The sequence below is a fragment of the Siphateles boraxobius genome, unplaced genomic scaffold, assembly GCF_051911475.1.
Source record: "Siphateles boraxobius isolate OS27281-9 unplaced genomic scaffold, OSU_SipBor_1 61, whole genome shotgun sequence".
In the NCBI taxonomy this organism is placed as follows: domain Eukaryota; kingdom Metazoa; phylum Chordata; class Actinopteri; order Cypriniformes; family Leuciscidae; genus Siphateles; species Siphateles boraxobius.
The window spans coordinates 7,211,793-7,227,210 of NW_027509188.1; positions in this window are offsets into that span (position 1 = coordinate 7,211,793).

A 15,418-nucleotide genomic window follows, 5' to 3' on the forward strand; every position below is an offset into this window, starting at 1 on the left:
CAAATGTCATTTCTTTTTCTCCCAAAGATGAATCCCTTTCTCTGTGTCAGACTTAACTTTGTTTGTTGTCGTTTATGCTAACGCCTGTTTCACACATTCTCCGTATGCAGTGCGAATGTGGTGCATATTTTTTCCCGCATCCATGTTAATAGGTTAGCGCTCACACCGCACGCGGATGCGGTCCGGCAATGCGCTTCAGGAGCGGTGCGTGCATAACAGCAGAGCAGAGATCTACACAGTACCTCAACAACGCAACATGATGGATGTAGGCTAAAAATATTGATTTGAAATAAAAAATAGAGAATAAATATTGTGATTGGTGTACAGCCATAGATCAGTTGCGCACTGCAAACGCAACACATGTGAAAGCACAATAGCGCGTGCTGCTCCTGCATACACGCCGCAACACGCACCGCATACGCACTACACACGGAGTATGTGTGAAACAGGCGTAACTCACGCAGTTGCTTCTTCTAAATAATGCTGCGAGTGCTTGCGGATGTGAAGTCGCCTGCGTCTGCGCAGTGCGATCTGAAGGCCTCATTATGCTTCTGCGACAACTCAACTCAACTCGTTTTATAGTTCTGCGTCAGGTTGCGTTGCATCGCGGTGCATCTGACCAATCACAGCCCTTGGGGTCTGCGTCGCCTCGACGCGTTGTTACAGTTTTTTGGAGGTGCATGTCGAGCTACAGCGGAGGGGTCGGAGAGGGGTTCGCGGCGACGCAGAGGGGTCTGCGGGGGTACGCCGTCGATTCGATGCAGAAGCATAAAACAGGCTTGATGCAGCCCCTGAAGTGACACAGGAAACAGAAATGCTGCATAATAATAATAATAACGCAAGTAAAAGAGACGAAATAACGTTAAATAACATTTCGTCTCGTCTCGTTTTGGTCAACGAAAATGAAGAGACATTTTAGCATAGGTTTTATTTTGTAAACCACTTTTAGTCTCGTTTTTATTCGTCAACAATATTGCATTATACATTTAGTTATAGTCATCGTCACATGACCAGCATTTACGTTGCGTCTCGTCTCGTTTTCGTCACGTGATAAAGGTTCGTTGACCAGGGCCGGCCCGTGGCATAGGCGGACTAGGCAAATGCTAGGGGCGCCACTCAATAGGGGCGCCAAAATGAGTGAACGAGTGAATTTAAAAAAAAAATTTTTTACTAATACTATTTTAAAAACGTTAATTCCAATTACTACAAAATAAAGCAAAAAAACTCCACAAAAACGTAACCAAGTCCCCAGACTCCGGTCCGGCGCATCAATCCTCCCGCGACCAGCGAGTGCTTGAAGTGCGTCAGAAACAGAGCGCGCGATCAGTTTACTGTTGGTAATTTGTTGTGTAGCGTCGCCCCTCGCTGCATCCAATGTAGACAGCATTGCTTTCGTTTGAGGACACTTAACACACTCAAGCACCCCGTAGAAACGGGCCTGGCAGCTCGCGCCAGGTCAAGACATGGTGAAAGTTACCTGATTGTGACGGATGGCCAAATTTACATGACATATTTTAAATTAGCATTATAGTCTGCAATAGATACAGTGCCAAACGGAAGAGAAGAGGATAAAAGGGGATAAAGACGGAGGTAATATAATGAATTAACAGTTTATCTAATTGCATAGTAGTAAGATATATAATTTAATGGCAGTTATTTTTACCTTAAACTTTAAGCTAACAATTGCTAACAGTTCTCCAGAGGCCCCAGACAGTGTGATTTGTAACAATCACGTCAGTTTTTTTAGACATTCACTATCACTTTTATTAATTAATGTTTTACTCTACAGTTGTGCAGTTTTGAGGGGGATATATGGCATTTTTTAAATTTATTTGCCAAAATTATTAATGATATTTATATAGGCTACAGGTTTATTAAAAGTAGCAACGTTTTATGTGAAATTAACATTAAAGAAGACATTTCGCAGTTTCATTCATGATTTTGCATGGCTCAAAGACGACTGTCTTATTCCTGAGCGGTCTGCCAGTTCCCTTTGGAAAGAAGCAGTTGTCAGCACCTGCAAGGGAACGGGTATTGCGTGGCTCCTCGCTGTCTCTCTCTCTAGATTCGGACCCAACTCAGCACAGAGCTCCAAGAGTATAGCGGCTGATAAGCCAGTCATCATCCTGGGCCAGAAAATCATGTGGTCCCTAAAAACTCGTTCTCTTCGGATTCTGCCATTAGCTATGTTCTCTAATAAGGCCAAAGCTGTCATTGCCATAGACTAAGGGTTGTATCAATTTGCATATGCTTTTATATGTTCTTACTTATTTGCATAATTGATAGAATATTCCCATAAGGCTCGTGTGACAATATATGTAAATTATTTTATAAATTGCAAATTAATAGCAATGCTTCCCACAGCTGGTAGTGCGATAGACTTGTAGAACAATTCGTTGTGTAATGTTTTTAACTTAACTTCATTGCCTGTAAGAGTCGCCAACGGACAAAAACTATGAGAAATGTACGTACGCCAGACATGAAATTGGCGTGGAGGAACGCACATTCTCACGTTAATTTCACTGTTAGTACATCCAACCGTGACCGTGAAAGCTGGCGTAAGCAAAGTTTTTGTGCGTACGCAAGATTGATATATGAGGCCCCAGATCTTTATTAAAATCCCCACAGATGAACATGACCTTTTGATTTGACATTGTGAACATTTCTTCCATCCACCCATTGAATAGTTTAATATTGGAACCAGGTGCTCTATAAATAAAGCTAACAATTACATTCTCCTTCTTTTCGATACAAATTTCAACTGTTAAACATTCTAATAAATTCCCTATAAACAGTTGTCATTTCCTGTACAACCTTAAATTTGGGGTTTTTATCCACATACACAACCATGCCTCCTCCAGTCTTGTTCTTCCTGTTCTTAAAATTCAGTTAATAACAGGCCCGGATTGGCTAATCGGGAGCACCGGGAGAATTCCCGGTGGGCCGGTCTGTTTTATTGGCCAGGAGGGCCGGTGTTGTCATGGCACTGGGTTCAATGCTCCAGTCTCAGCGCAGCACCACTATTTTTTTATTATAATTTTCTCGCAGCCCCACAAAAAAAAAAAAGTCAGTTGTTAGAGATGTGCGAACAAAGAATAAGAGATGCAAAACATGGATAATAGGCGCAAAGGCGGCGCTGAAAAGGCCAGAATAATAAAACATCTCTAGAAACTCAAGCGGCCAAATAGCCTCGCGACGATAACCGACCTCATAATCTGAGCTGCTTCAGTAGCTACTCAACACCGCTCGTCGGCAATGGCAAAATGTTTGAGATGACCGATCAAAGCAAGCGGGATTTATGTTAACAGAAGCGCGAGCCGTGGACGCGCGCGAATCCCAACGCGACGCTTCAAGAGATTAACAAGTGGAACTAAACTAAACAGCTGTTTTACGATATAAGTTTTAAACGACCGAAATAAATAATCAGTTTGCAAAGACTGTATCAATCAAAGCTCAGCTTCGGGAAGGGGAGATTTACAGGTAACCTAAAGATAAAGAGACTGAGAGAAGAAGAATGAGAAAAGGAGATGGAGATGAGAGAGGAGAGCAGGAAGAGCAATAGCCTATTGCATACTGTGCCCAGAAGGAGAATAACTTTATTACAATGGATTCCTATTTAACACAGATATGCATGTTCTTTGCCAATGAAAGTGGAAAATAATATGCCCCCGAACCCAGATCACTTTTGGGACCTTTGTATTTATGTAGGCTACGGCTATTGCACTGAATAGACAATTATATTTTTGAAAAATACAATGAATTACAAGGCTGTACAGAACAGTGCACTATTGCAGACTTATATACTGAGGGTTTAATTACATTATTTTAATATAGTCGGTCGGGAACTAAAGTGGGCCGGTCTAAGGTATGAAACTCCAGGGCTGAAAACTAGTCCCACTCTGGCCCTGGTTAATAACCATCTAATTCAAAGTCCGAACCTTTTTCAGGATTAATCCACGTTTCCGATATTGCAATTATGTTGAACGTTTTTGTGAATTGACGTAAGTATTCCTTAATGTTGAGAAAATTTGCATACAGACTTCTACTGTTAAAATGAATAGCCTAATTGATAGTTTCCGATCTTTGTTGATGGTCCTGTTGTACTGATCGTCAGTGTAGTAGCTGTATTGGTCATTGATGTTAAAGAAAATATTATTTTCTGGATCGATATCGTGTTCAATGCCTTGTGAATTATGTTCAGTATATTCAAATGTTTTCAGTTCTAGTTTTTTCACAATCAGCAAGCAGTTGGGTTATAGGTAACGGTATATTAACTCCAGATGTACTCCTAGATGACGGATTTTTTTTTTAAAGTGTATCATGTTTGAGGTGAGTTTGTTTACTTGTGATTCCAATTACCTCATAATCCACTATGCTCCTCATTGAAACTTGTCCAGTTCCAAGATGTCTATGAACATCATCACTTTCCCCTCCTCTGGTGTTCCGTTTAATTTTATGAAGATTTTGCAGTTTGTAGACCATGTAGATTGTATTTTCTTCTGCTTCTTCAAGGATCGTGCTTTCCTGGCGATATCATTATTTTGTCTGGTGAGATGTTCATTCATGTAGACGTCTGTTCCCTTCAACTTCCTTCCTTGCAGAGGAAGAGCCTTTACTTCCGCAACCAGGTCTAAAATGGCCTTTTGCTGCTGCCGGACAGTGCTAATCTCTTCAGAGAGAAAGTCAAGCGACCTCTTAATGTTTTCGATTTTCTCTATCACCGGTTGCTTCTTCGGAGGCATGACTCATTCCTTGGCAGACTTCCCCAGTTCTGAACTTTAATATGTTCTCTTAAGGCTTACAGGCTTTGAAGGTTGATCTTGAAGGTGTGTTTTCTTAGTTCGTTGTCGTACGAACTGCTTAGGTACAGCAGTTGATTTCAGTCGTCTTTTATTTCCTTTGGCTACACTGAAATCGTTTGGTGAAAAATGTTTGCTGCACACCCTCAATCCACGGACAGACTGAATGGGTGATCCACTATCTCGACGAGGGGCCCAAACATCCTCAAAGCATATTTTTCATGATCATCATGTTATTTATACTATAAACGAAGCATGATGGCATGGTGTTATAATCATTTCAATAACTTATGTTTGTTTTCACTTGTTATGATGACAGAACGACTTGCAGAAATGAGACCACCAATCTCCCAAACAAATCCACAGATTCTTGAACTACCCAGACAAGCTGTTCAGTTGACATTTTAAACTCTACTTGCTGAAAAGAAAATGCACAACATTGTGAAGTCATGCCAACTTATGTATTGCTGTACCTTAACAATGTTACTTTCTAACGTGTGTCTGTTAGATCACAACACTGGAGAGCACTATAATTGTTCTTCACGCGCACAGTAACTAAAATTTAAAACTGTTAAAAGAAAAGGCTCAATAAACTATTGCATAGATAGATACTGTATAATACACTATGGATCGAGTCTTTCCTTTGTGCTTTGAACTTTTCAATGCGGACTCGACGTGCTGCGCGCTGTGACTCCATGTTGCTGCAAGCGCATCATTCTGCGCTCGGGATGCGCATAATCGCTTTGTGCCACACTGTTTTGGAGTCTTTCATAATCATATCATAATACTTTTGCGCAATGAAAGATTATTAATAGCCTTTTTTGTTCTGTCCCATCTATCATGTGTTGCTGCCTCATTAAAGGGGTGGTTGATTGCGATTTCACTTTTTTCATTTTAAATAATGTGTAATGTTGCTGTTGGTGCATGAACAGTATCTGCAAAGTTGCTGCACTGAAAGTTCAATGTAAGCAGAGATATCGTCTTTTCAAAATTAGGAAGTTTAATGCCTACAAAAACGTGTAGGGTCTGGACCAATCAGACACACACTAATTATTCATATTCACTATATTTAATGAATATAAAGGTCTATGAAACTCTCCCCCAAAACTAACCTCACAAATGAAGTTACTTTGTCAGCCGGGTGTCCGGTTACAGAACACTTTAAGACTGATAACAGACTTTACGACCTCAAAGGAATGTGGCCACATGCGCCACATGCTTAAGAGAGAGAGACCATCTTTAATTAAATAAACTTTGCGGTGTTACTCTGATCTATGAAGGAACATGCCTCACAGAAACTGTGATGATTTACTGTCTCGTGTACTATTAGGTATAACAACATGGTATGTTTGATTGGGGTGTATGTGGTTGAACAACCACCCAACGGTCAATATAACCTCACCTGTATCATGCTTCCTAGCAAATTAATCCTCATTTAATGACACACACTTTGATGTACATCACCTTCTCTTAGAATGCAATGTGAATTTGTTATGTCTATTTGAGCTTGAATGAACAGTCTAAGCATGCTGGGGACAAAGACCATAAATCAACTAAGAGCCGCTTCCCCTCTCGGACATGTCACCTTACTCATAGGTCCATTCAAACCTTAGGGGTTGGTTCTTTTCTCAGGGTATATCAGAGGCAGGCAACAGTGACCGCCCTCTCTTAGTTTTTTCATCCAGCCGCAACACTGTTCTGGTGAGACTGGGAGCCCCCTCCCCCTCCACGGGGGCCCCAAGGGCCCAGCAGGCCTCGATTCCAACCAGAGGTGGGCTCAGGCAGGAGAGAGAAGACTCTCTCACAAAGAACCAAGGACAATCTCAGGAGTTTTGGAACAACAACGACTCCAATCACCCATCCTTTTGACTTCCTCACTTCCAATCATGCGTTCCTGGAGAAAGAGAACGCTCAACCAACTTCCACTTGACGCTGCCGGAACCATCAACGACTTCAATTTTCAACAACTTCAAGAATTGTTCCCATTACAAATGCAAGTATTCAATTCAATGAAATGTGAAAATGAAATTCTGATGGTTCTTCTCATAGACCCTCTTCCGGTTTCCAATTTCATCCTAACACTAACCTATTTATGTATTCATGTGTGTATGTTGTTTAGTTTATTTATATTCATATAAATATCTATATTTAGTTAATAAAACTTGTACATAATATGTATTTGGTTCTGTTTTGTTTGCAATACAAGTCACTTTACGATCACGGTTTTTGCTACTGGCTCAAAGTACTGTACAGGCGAATAAATAATTATTCTTCGGTGGCCATGGAAGATACCCTTTATTAGAATAAATTAATAATCAAAATAGTTCGTTGGAAGAACTGATTAATTGATTGTAATATTAATTCAGCCAAATCAAGTTAATCCAATTAACTGACCCAAATATTTATAATTAATAATAACAAGATATTATTGATTATTAATATTTCCAAAAAGCTGAGTTCCTTACAAACGACTCGAATGGGACTACAACGAGATACTTCCCGGGTTTTATACGTAACTAACCCATAACCAACCCTTCCTCCGGAATATTCAAAAAAGGGGGCATGGCCATATTTCTGCTGCTTTGTCGAAGAGGAAGAGTTATAGTGGAGAGCAGTAGCCATGGGGTCGAAAGTGTGTTATTTTCACCCAGCTGTCAGGTCTTCTGTGTTCGGGCTTCCTACGGACACTGTAGTTCGTCAACAATGGCTACAATTTATGTTTGATTATGTTCCACAAAAATTACAATCGTAATTTAGCTCTCTGTGCTGCGCATTTTACGGAAGACAGCTTCCAGAATCTCCACAATTCAATGCCGGATTCAACAAGAAACTGTTACTAAAACATGAAGCAGTTCCAACTTTAAAACAACTTTAATTTTAAATGTATTTGCATGTATAATTTCAGACGTAATATTTTACTTTGATCAAGGACGTAAACAAATGCCAGCGCTGGCTTTAGTAGCCACTTAGTTATGCTATTTCGTGTATGACAAACGCGTACAAACATTTTGGACCTGAATTTGTAATTATGTACTAATTTTGTAAATGTATTTTCCATGTAAACTTTATGACGTCATTTTTCGATTTGATCAAGAATGTAAACCAATGCCAACGCTGTTTGTTTATAGTAGTCAGTTAGTTCGATGCTATTTTGTGTGTGTAAGACAAACATGTACCTAAAGAAAATGATACACTGAGTAAACTAAGTTTTGTGAATAGATAAACGGTTGTTCATTATTGTAACGGAGCAGGCTCCCGCACCACCTCCTCTTCACCACCGGAGGGAACCGTCTCCGGAATATTAAATTTACCCATCGAACTCCAATTCCCATCATGCCTCATACCTGGGACTGATTGCACTCACACCTGCACCTCATTCACACACACTCATATAAGCCTCATTCACACACTTATTCAGTGCGAAGTCTTGATCTGCCCCGGCCATCATTTCTGAGCGTTATTTCCCTGAGTTTGATTCCTGTGTTTGATCTTGGATTGTTTATCGTTGCTGACCCTTCTCTGCCTGCCCTGACCCTGGACTGTTTACTGGACTCTGATTCTCTCTGCCTGGCTCGACCCTTTGCCTGTTTACCTGGTTTGTCTCAGCCTTGCCTTCTCTGTTCTGTTTGCCACTGTTTGACCCTGCCTCTTTTGACTATTCTAATAAATGCTGCAAATGGATTCTCCTGACTCCGCCTCTTCACAACAGAAGACTTCGCCAACACTCGATCCAGCAGCAGTCATGCAGCTCGCCACCGAGGTATCTGCTCAAGCTTCACAGTTATCCTTGCATCACCATCAGCTGAGCCGACTCACTTCTCTCACCGAGGAACTAGTTCAATCACTGCAGAGCTTACGAGTATCAACCTTCAGCGTGCCCGCTGAACATTCACAAGGTGCATCTTCCCACGCTGTCAACACTTCTGGCCACCCTCATCTTGCTTTCCCGGAGAAATTTGACGGTAACCCAACCAAATGCAAGGGTTTTCTGCTACAGTGCACGCTTTACGTCAATCAGCAACCATCACTCTACCCCAATGACGCTGGACGCATTGCATTCGTTTGTTCACTACTCACCGGAAAGGCATTAGAATGGGCTACAGCAGTTTGGAGACCCGATGGTTCTGCATTTCCCTCATTCACAGGATTTCTTCGGCAATTCCGTGATGTCTTTGAACACTCCACTGCAAAAGGGAATCCGGGAGAACATTTGTTAAATCTCTCTCAAGGACGAAACACCGCTGCCGAGTATGCTCTCACTTTTCGCAATCTCGCGGCTCAAACCAACTGGGTTGAGGATAGACTTAAAACACTATTCAGAAAGGGACTATCAGTCGAGTTACAGTCTGAGTTGGCCTGCCGAGATGAGGGCAGGAACCTGAATGAATTCATTGATCTCGCCATCCAGGTTGATAATCTGATGCGTTCTCGCCGCCACCCTAGAGCCCCACCACGATACACACACGAAGCCGCCATGGCACCCGAACCCATGCAACTAGGGTTCACCCATCTCTCTCCAGAGGAACGAGAACGCCGCCAGCAAAACCGCCTCTGCCTGTATTGTGGTCAGCCAGGCCATATGAGAATCGATTGTCCCATTCGCCCTGCCAACAGGACCCAAGCGGTGAGTCACAAAGAGAACCAATGCATATCCAACCTCTTACTACCCATTCGCTTGTCCGTCCGGGACCAAATCATTTCAACCACTGCTATGATCGATTCAGGAGCTGCGGGGAACTTCATTTCCTGTGAATTTGCTTCTTTACATCAGCTAAAATTGAAACCCTGTTCTTCTTCTTTGACAGTGGAGCCGCTAGACGGACGCCCCATCGGAGGAGGAAGAATTCACCGGATGACCGAAGAGATCACAATGCACATCAGGGCCCTGCACTCTGAGAAAATCCAATTCTACGTCATTCAAGCTCCACATCATAGCATAATACTCGGTCTGCCTTGGTTACGCATCCACAATCCACACATCTCTTGGAGGGAAGGTCAAATCACTCAATGGGATGTCACATGTCATGAGCACTGCCTGACTAGGGTCACTCAAGGTCCTCAACCCGTCTCAACTAACCCCACTTCTGATCAACAAGAAATAAAACTCCCTCCAGCATACGCAGATCTTACTGAAGCCTTCAGCAAGAGGAAAGCATCACAACTTCCTGAACATCGCTCCTTTGACTGTGCCATCGAACTCATGCCCGGAGCCATTCCACCTAAAGGTCGAATTTTTCCCTTATCTCAGCCAGAATCTGAAGCCATGAAGCAGTACATTGAGGAGGAATTAGCCAAAGGTTTCATTAGACCCTCAACATCTCCAGCATCAGCAGGTTTCTTCTTTGTTAAGAAAAAGGATGGAGGGTTGAGACCCTGTATTGACTATCGTGGACTCAATGAGGTGACTGTTAAGTTCCGCTATCCCTTACCTCTTGTTCCAGCCGCTCTCGAACAACTCCGCCAGGCCAAATGTTACACCAAACTGGACCTTCGCAATGCCTATAACCTCATTCGCATTCGGGAGGGAGATGAATGGAAAACGGCATTTTCAACCAGCAGTGGCCACTATGAATATTCGGTTATGCCGTTCGGCCTGTCTAACAGTCCTTCTGTCTTTCAGTCATTCATGAACGATGTTTTTCGGGACATGTTGGATAGATGGGTGATCGTATACATCGACGACATTCTAATTTTCTCAAATTCCTTAGAAGAACACATTCAACACGTCAGAATGGTCCTGAAACGTCTACTGCAGTACCAACTCTACGCCAAAGCAGAGAAATGTGAATTTCATCAAACCAGCACATCATTTCTCGGGTATATAATCAGTCAGGAGGGAGTGGCTATGGACGACAAAAAGGTCAAAGCAGTGTTGGACTGGCCCTTACCCCAAACCGTCAAAGAATTGCAACGCTTCCTGGGCTTTGCCAACTTCTACCGACGTTTCGTCCGAAACTTCGGTACTGTAGCCGCACCTCTCACCGCCATGACCAAACGCCACACCCACCGGCTGCATTGGACTTCGGAAGCAAATCAAGCATTCGACAGACTCAAAGCCCTGTTCACTTCTGCTCCCATTCTCCGAGACCCAGCGCTTCAATTCATCGTGGAGGTGGATGCCTCCAACACAGGAGTGGGAGGCATTCTCTCACAACGCCAAGGTGATCCAGAAAAAATGTTCCCATGTGCCTTCTTTTCCAGGAAACTGTCTCCAGCTGAACGGAACTACGATGTAGGTAACCGCGAATTGTTGGCCATGAAACTCGCTCTCGAGGAATGGCGACACTGGCTGGAGGGAGCAACCCAACCCTTCATTATCCTTACCGATCACAAGAACCTCGAATACCTTCGGTCAGCCAAACGTTTGAACCCCCGTCAGGCCAGGTGGGCCTTGTTCTTCACCAGATTTCAGTTTACTGTCTCTTATCGTCCAGGGTCCAAGAACATTAAAGCTGATGCTCTCTCCCGCCAGACAGATGAATCTGCTCAACTCCCTGTCACAGATAACATTATCCCACAAAAACTCCTAGTGGCTCCGGTACAGTGGGATATTATCACAGAAATCGAGCAGTTCAACAGTCAAGCAGAACCTCCAACCGAGTGTCCTGAGGGTCGCTTATTCGTTCCAGAACCTTTGCGCTCACGACTCACAGAACAGATACACTCCACACCCGGTTCTGGACATCCCGGCATAACAGCGACCACTCATCTGCTCCGGAACCGCTTCTGGTGGCCTACTTTACAGTCTGATACGACCCGACACATCCAGAACTGCATAACTTGTAACACGTCCAAATCCTCCCGACAACTGCCAGCCGGACTCTTAAATTCACTCCCCATACCGCAACGCCCCTGGTCTCATATAGCCATCGACTTCATCACAGATTTACCCAATTCACAAGGTCACACTGTCATACTCACCATTGTGGATCGTTTCTCCAAGGCTTGCAGATTAATTCCTCTTCCCAAACTTCCTACGGCTCTAGAAACTGCTGAACATCTTTGCAACCAAGTCTTCCGCTTCTATGGCCTCCCCGAAGACATCGTCTCTGACCGAGGACCTCAGTTCACCTCAAGGGTATGGACATCTTTCTTCAAACATCTCAACGTCAACATCAGCCTCACTTCCGGTTATCACCCCCAATTCAACGGATAAACTGAACGTCTCAATCAAGATGTAATTCGTTTCCTACGATCCTACTGTCAACAACACCAAGCTGAGTGGTGCAGATATCTATTCTGGGCCGAATACGCTCAGAATTCCCTCATCAAACCCGCCATTGGAATCACTCCATTCAAATGCATCCTGGGCTTCCAACCGCCACTCTTCCCATGGTCTGGTGAACCCACTGATTTACCCTCTGTCACCGAATGGCTACAACGGAGTGAAGAGGTCTGGGATCAAGCACACACTCACCTACTTCACGCCGTCAGACGGCAAGAACTCCAGGCTAATCGTCATCGCCGCACCGCCCCAGAGTATCAACCTGGCCAATGGGTTTGGCTCTCAACCAGGGACCTCAGACTTCGACTTCCATGTCGCAAACTCAGTCCCAGGTATGTTGGTCCGTTTCAAATTGTTAGGCAAATTTCACCAGTATCATTTCGATTAGACCTGCCCGCTAATTACCGTATTTCTCCCACGTTCCATGTATCACTCCTGAAACCTGCCGGTGGTCCGAGAGGAGAGTCGGAGGAGGGAGCCACAGGTCCAAACCCCCCATCCATCCTGGTTGACGGCAAGGAGGCTTATCGTGTGCACGAATTGCTTGACTCCAGGTGCCGGGGTAACGTCCTCCAGTATCTGGTTGACTGGGAGGGGTTCGGTCTGGAGGAGCGATCCTGGGTCAACTCTGGAGATATCCTAGACCCCACACTCACGGAGGAGTTTCATCGGATGCACCCGGAAAAACCGGCCCCTCGACCCCGCGGGAGATCCCGGCGTCGTTTGCCTCCTCGCTTCAGGAGCCGCTCGCAGGGAGGGGGCTCTGTAAGGGAGCAGGCTCCCGCACCACCTCCTCTTCACCACCGGAGGGAACCGTCTCCAGAATATTAAATTTACCCATCGAACTCCAATTCCCATCATGCCTCATACCTGGGACTGATTGCACTCACACCTGCACCTCATTCACACACACTCATATAAGCCTCATTCACACACTCATTCAGTGCGAAGTCTTGATCTGCCCCGGCCATCATTTCTGAGCGTTATTTCCCTGAGTTTGATGCCTGTGTTTGATCTTGGATTGTTTATCGTTGCTGACCCTTCTCTGCCTGCCCTGACCCCGGACTGTTTACTGGACTCTGATTCTCTCTGCCTGGCTCGACCCTTTGCCTGTTTACCTGGTTTGTCTCAGCCTTGCCTTCTCTGTTCTGTTTGCCACTGTTTGACCCTGCCTGTTTTGACTATTCTAATAAATGCTGCAAATGGATTCTCCTGACTCCGCCTCTTCACAACAATTATATAGATAAAACAATAACTTAAAAAAACGGTATTACTCTGTCATTTATTCAGTTATATTAAATGTTTAATCAGGAGAAAACCGTATCTCAAAAGCTATAAGCAGCAGTAGCATTTTCAAGTAACAGCGTATCGAAATTCTTATATAATAATAGTAGAATAGAAAAGAATAGAATAATAATAATAAAAAAATGTACCATTCAGAAACGTTTTGTAAAAGCCGTGGGGAGGTTCTGCTTGACTCTCTTCGTTGCCTCTTTCTGGGTCTGATTCTGGCTCAAACTGATACGGCAGTAGTATAGGCTATTGACACTATGTACATTTGACCGGAGCACATGCAGCTTTCGCCCGTAAAGGTAATGGGTGTGAAGTTTCCGGACTACGTGCACTACGCAGTTTAGCCAATTACAACACACTGGCCCAACTAACCAATCTGAGCCCATTGCCTGTTTCTGAGGGAGTGGTTTCATAGAATCAGGAAGTCAACCGGTCGTTCAAATGACAGAGGAGAAAGCGTCTTACAATAAAGGTGAAATTTATGAAAAATAAGGCTTTTAAAAAAAAAAACACACACTTGGACATGTTATATTGCACCCCATAAACACAATCATGCAAAGAAAAAAAAAGCAGTAAACCACCCCTTTAAACGGCTGTGCTATACACTTAAAAAATGTCTTCATTTTATTGTAGACTATATATATGAAATATATATATATTTATATGAAATATATATAGTCTATAGTATATATAATATATATAGTCTATAGTATATGAAATATATATAGTCTATAGTCTAACTAATTGTCTTGTGCTTCTGTGCTTATCCATTGCCTGTATTTAATACAAAATGTTTGTGATTTTCTATTACCATTTAGATGTCAAGATGCCTCAGAAGAGAAAATGCCAAAATGCAAATCTCAACGCCAGACCAGGAAAATTGATAGTTACTGTCATTTATTCAGTTATATTAAATGCAGGAAAAGCCAAGCAACATGTTATGGACAATTTTTCCTCCCAGCCTGGTACATTGAATGACCTTTTGAATGGACATGTGTTCTTCCTCTATCTTTGCTCATATGAGAGTAACCGGGCAAAGACTGTTAAGTTCCTGTCTTCATTTGAGGAGCAGGGACCAGTCAGACTCTTGGAAGCTGCGGTTATAAAGGTAGTGGGGAATCTTGAAAAGTTTCAAAGTCTTTCGAGGCCGATTGTGTTTGTAAAATTTGACTCAATGTGTCGTGAGAAGTTTTCCTTCATAATGGAGCAATCTGAAACCAAGCAACTCAGTCATGCAAGTGAAATGGAGCCTGAGCCATCACCTACTCCTGCAAAGGTTTCTGTAATTTCTCCTGTAAAAAACACGAGGACATCAAAGTTCATGTCCTGTAAAGTACACAAGAAAAGTCGGCAAATCATGCGACAGCGCCAGCTTGCCATGCAGAGGGAAAAGCTACAAACAATTAGACGTTTTTCATTTCCAAAAAAAAGAGAGGCTGTGAAAAATCTTAACCGAAAAATTCAACGGAAGGACACTAAAATTACTGCACTTAAAGAAAAGCTAGACACTTCAGTCAATGCACAACACTTAAGTGACACCATGAAAGCCCTTTCAGGTTTGAGGAATAAATACAAAAGACTGAAAAGGCAATATAAGAAGAAAACACATGGGCTGCGTCCGAAATCGCGTATTATGTGAGTAGGTACTACATTTAAATTAGAACGTACTTCGCGACCGTTAAAAAGTACGTTCTATATAGTATGAATACGGGTAGTATGGATGGAGTCCGGACGTACTACATGCGCCATGTTGAAATAGTCACGTGACATATCCTGTCATAACAGAGCGTCACGTGACAGACGCTGTCATAACAGCGCAAAATTTTAAAGAGCCCATTCCACTGACTGCACCAACTTCGCGCTATGTTTTTAGTTTTGCTGTCCGTTTTCAGTTTTGCTGTCCGTTTTCATCGGCGTTTTTACGTCGTTTGAGCTTACAGTCCAGAGGCGGCGTCGGTCAGCTACTCGCAGATGACGCCTTCGTCGAGAGCTTCTCCGGAATTTCTCAAATAACGTAAGTATCATCATTTATTTAGCTAATACATTTTACCTCAGAAAAAACACACTCACAAAAACCTGTGAACAATGACAAATGTTGATT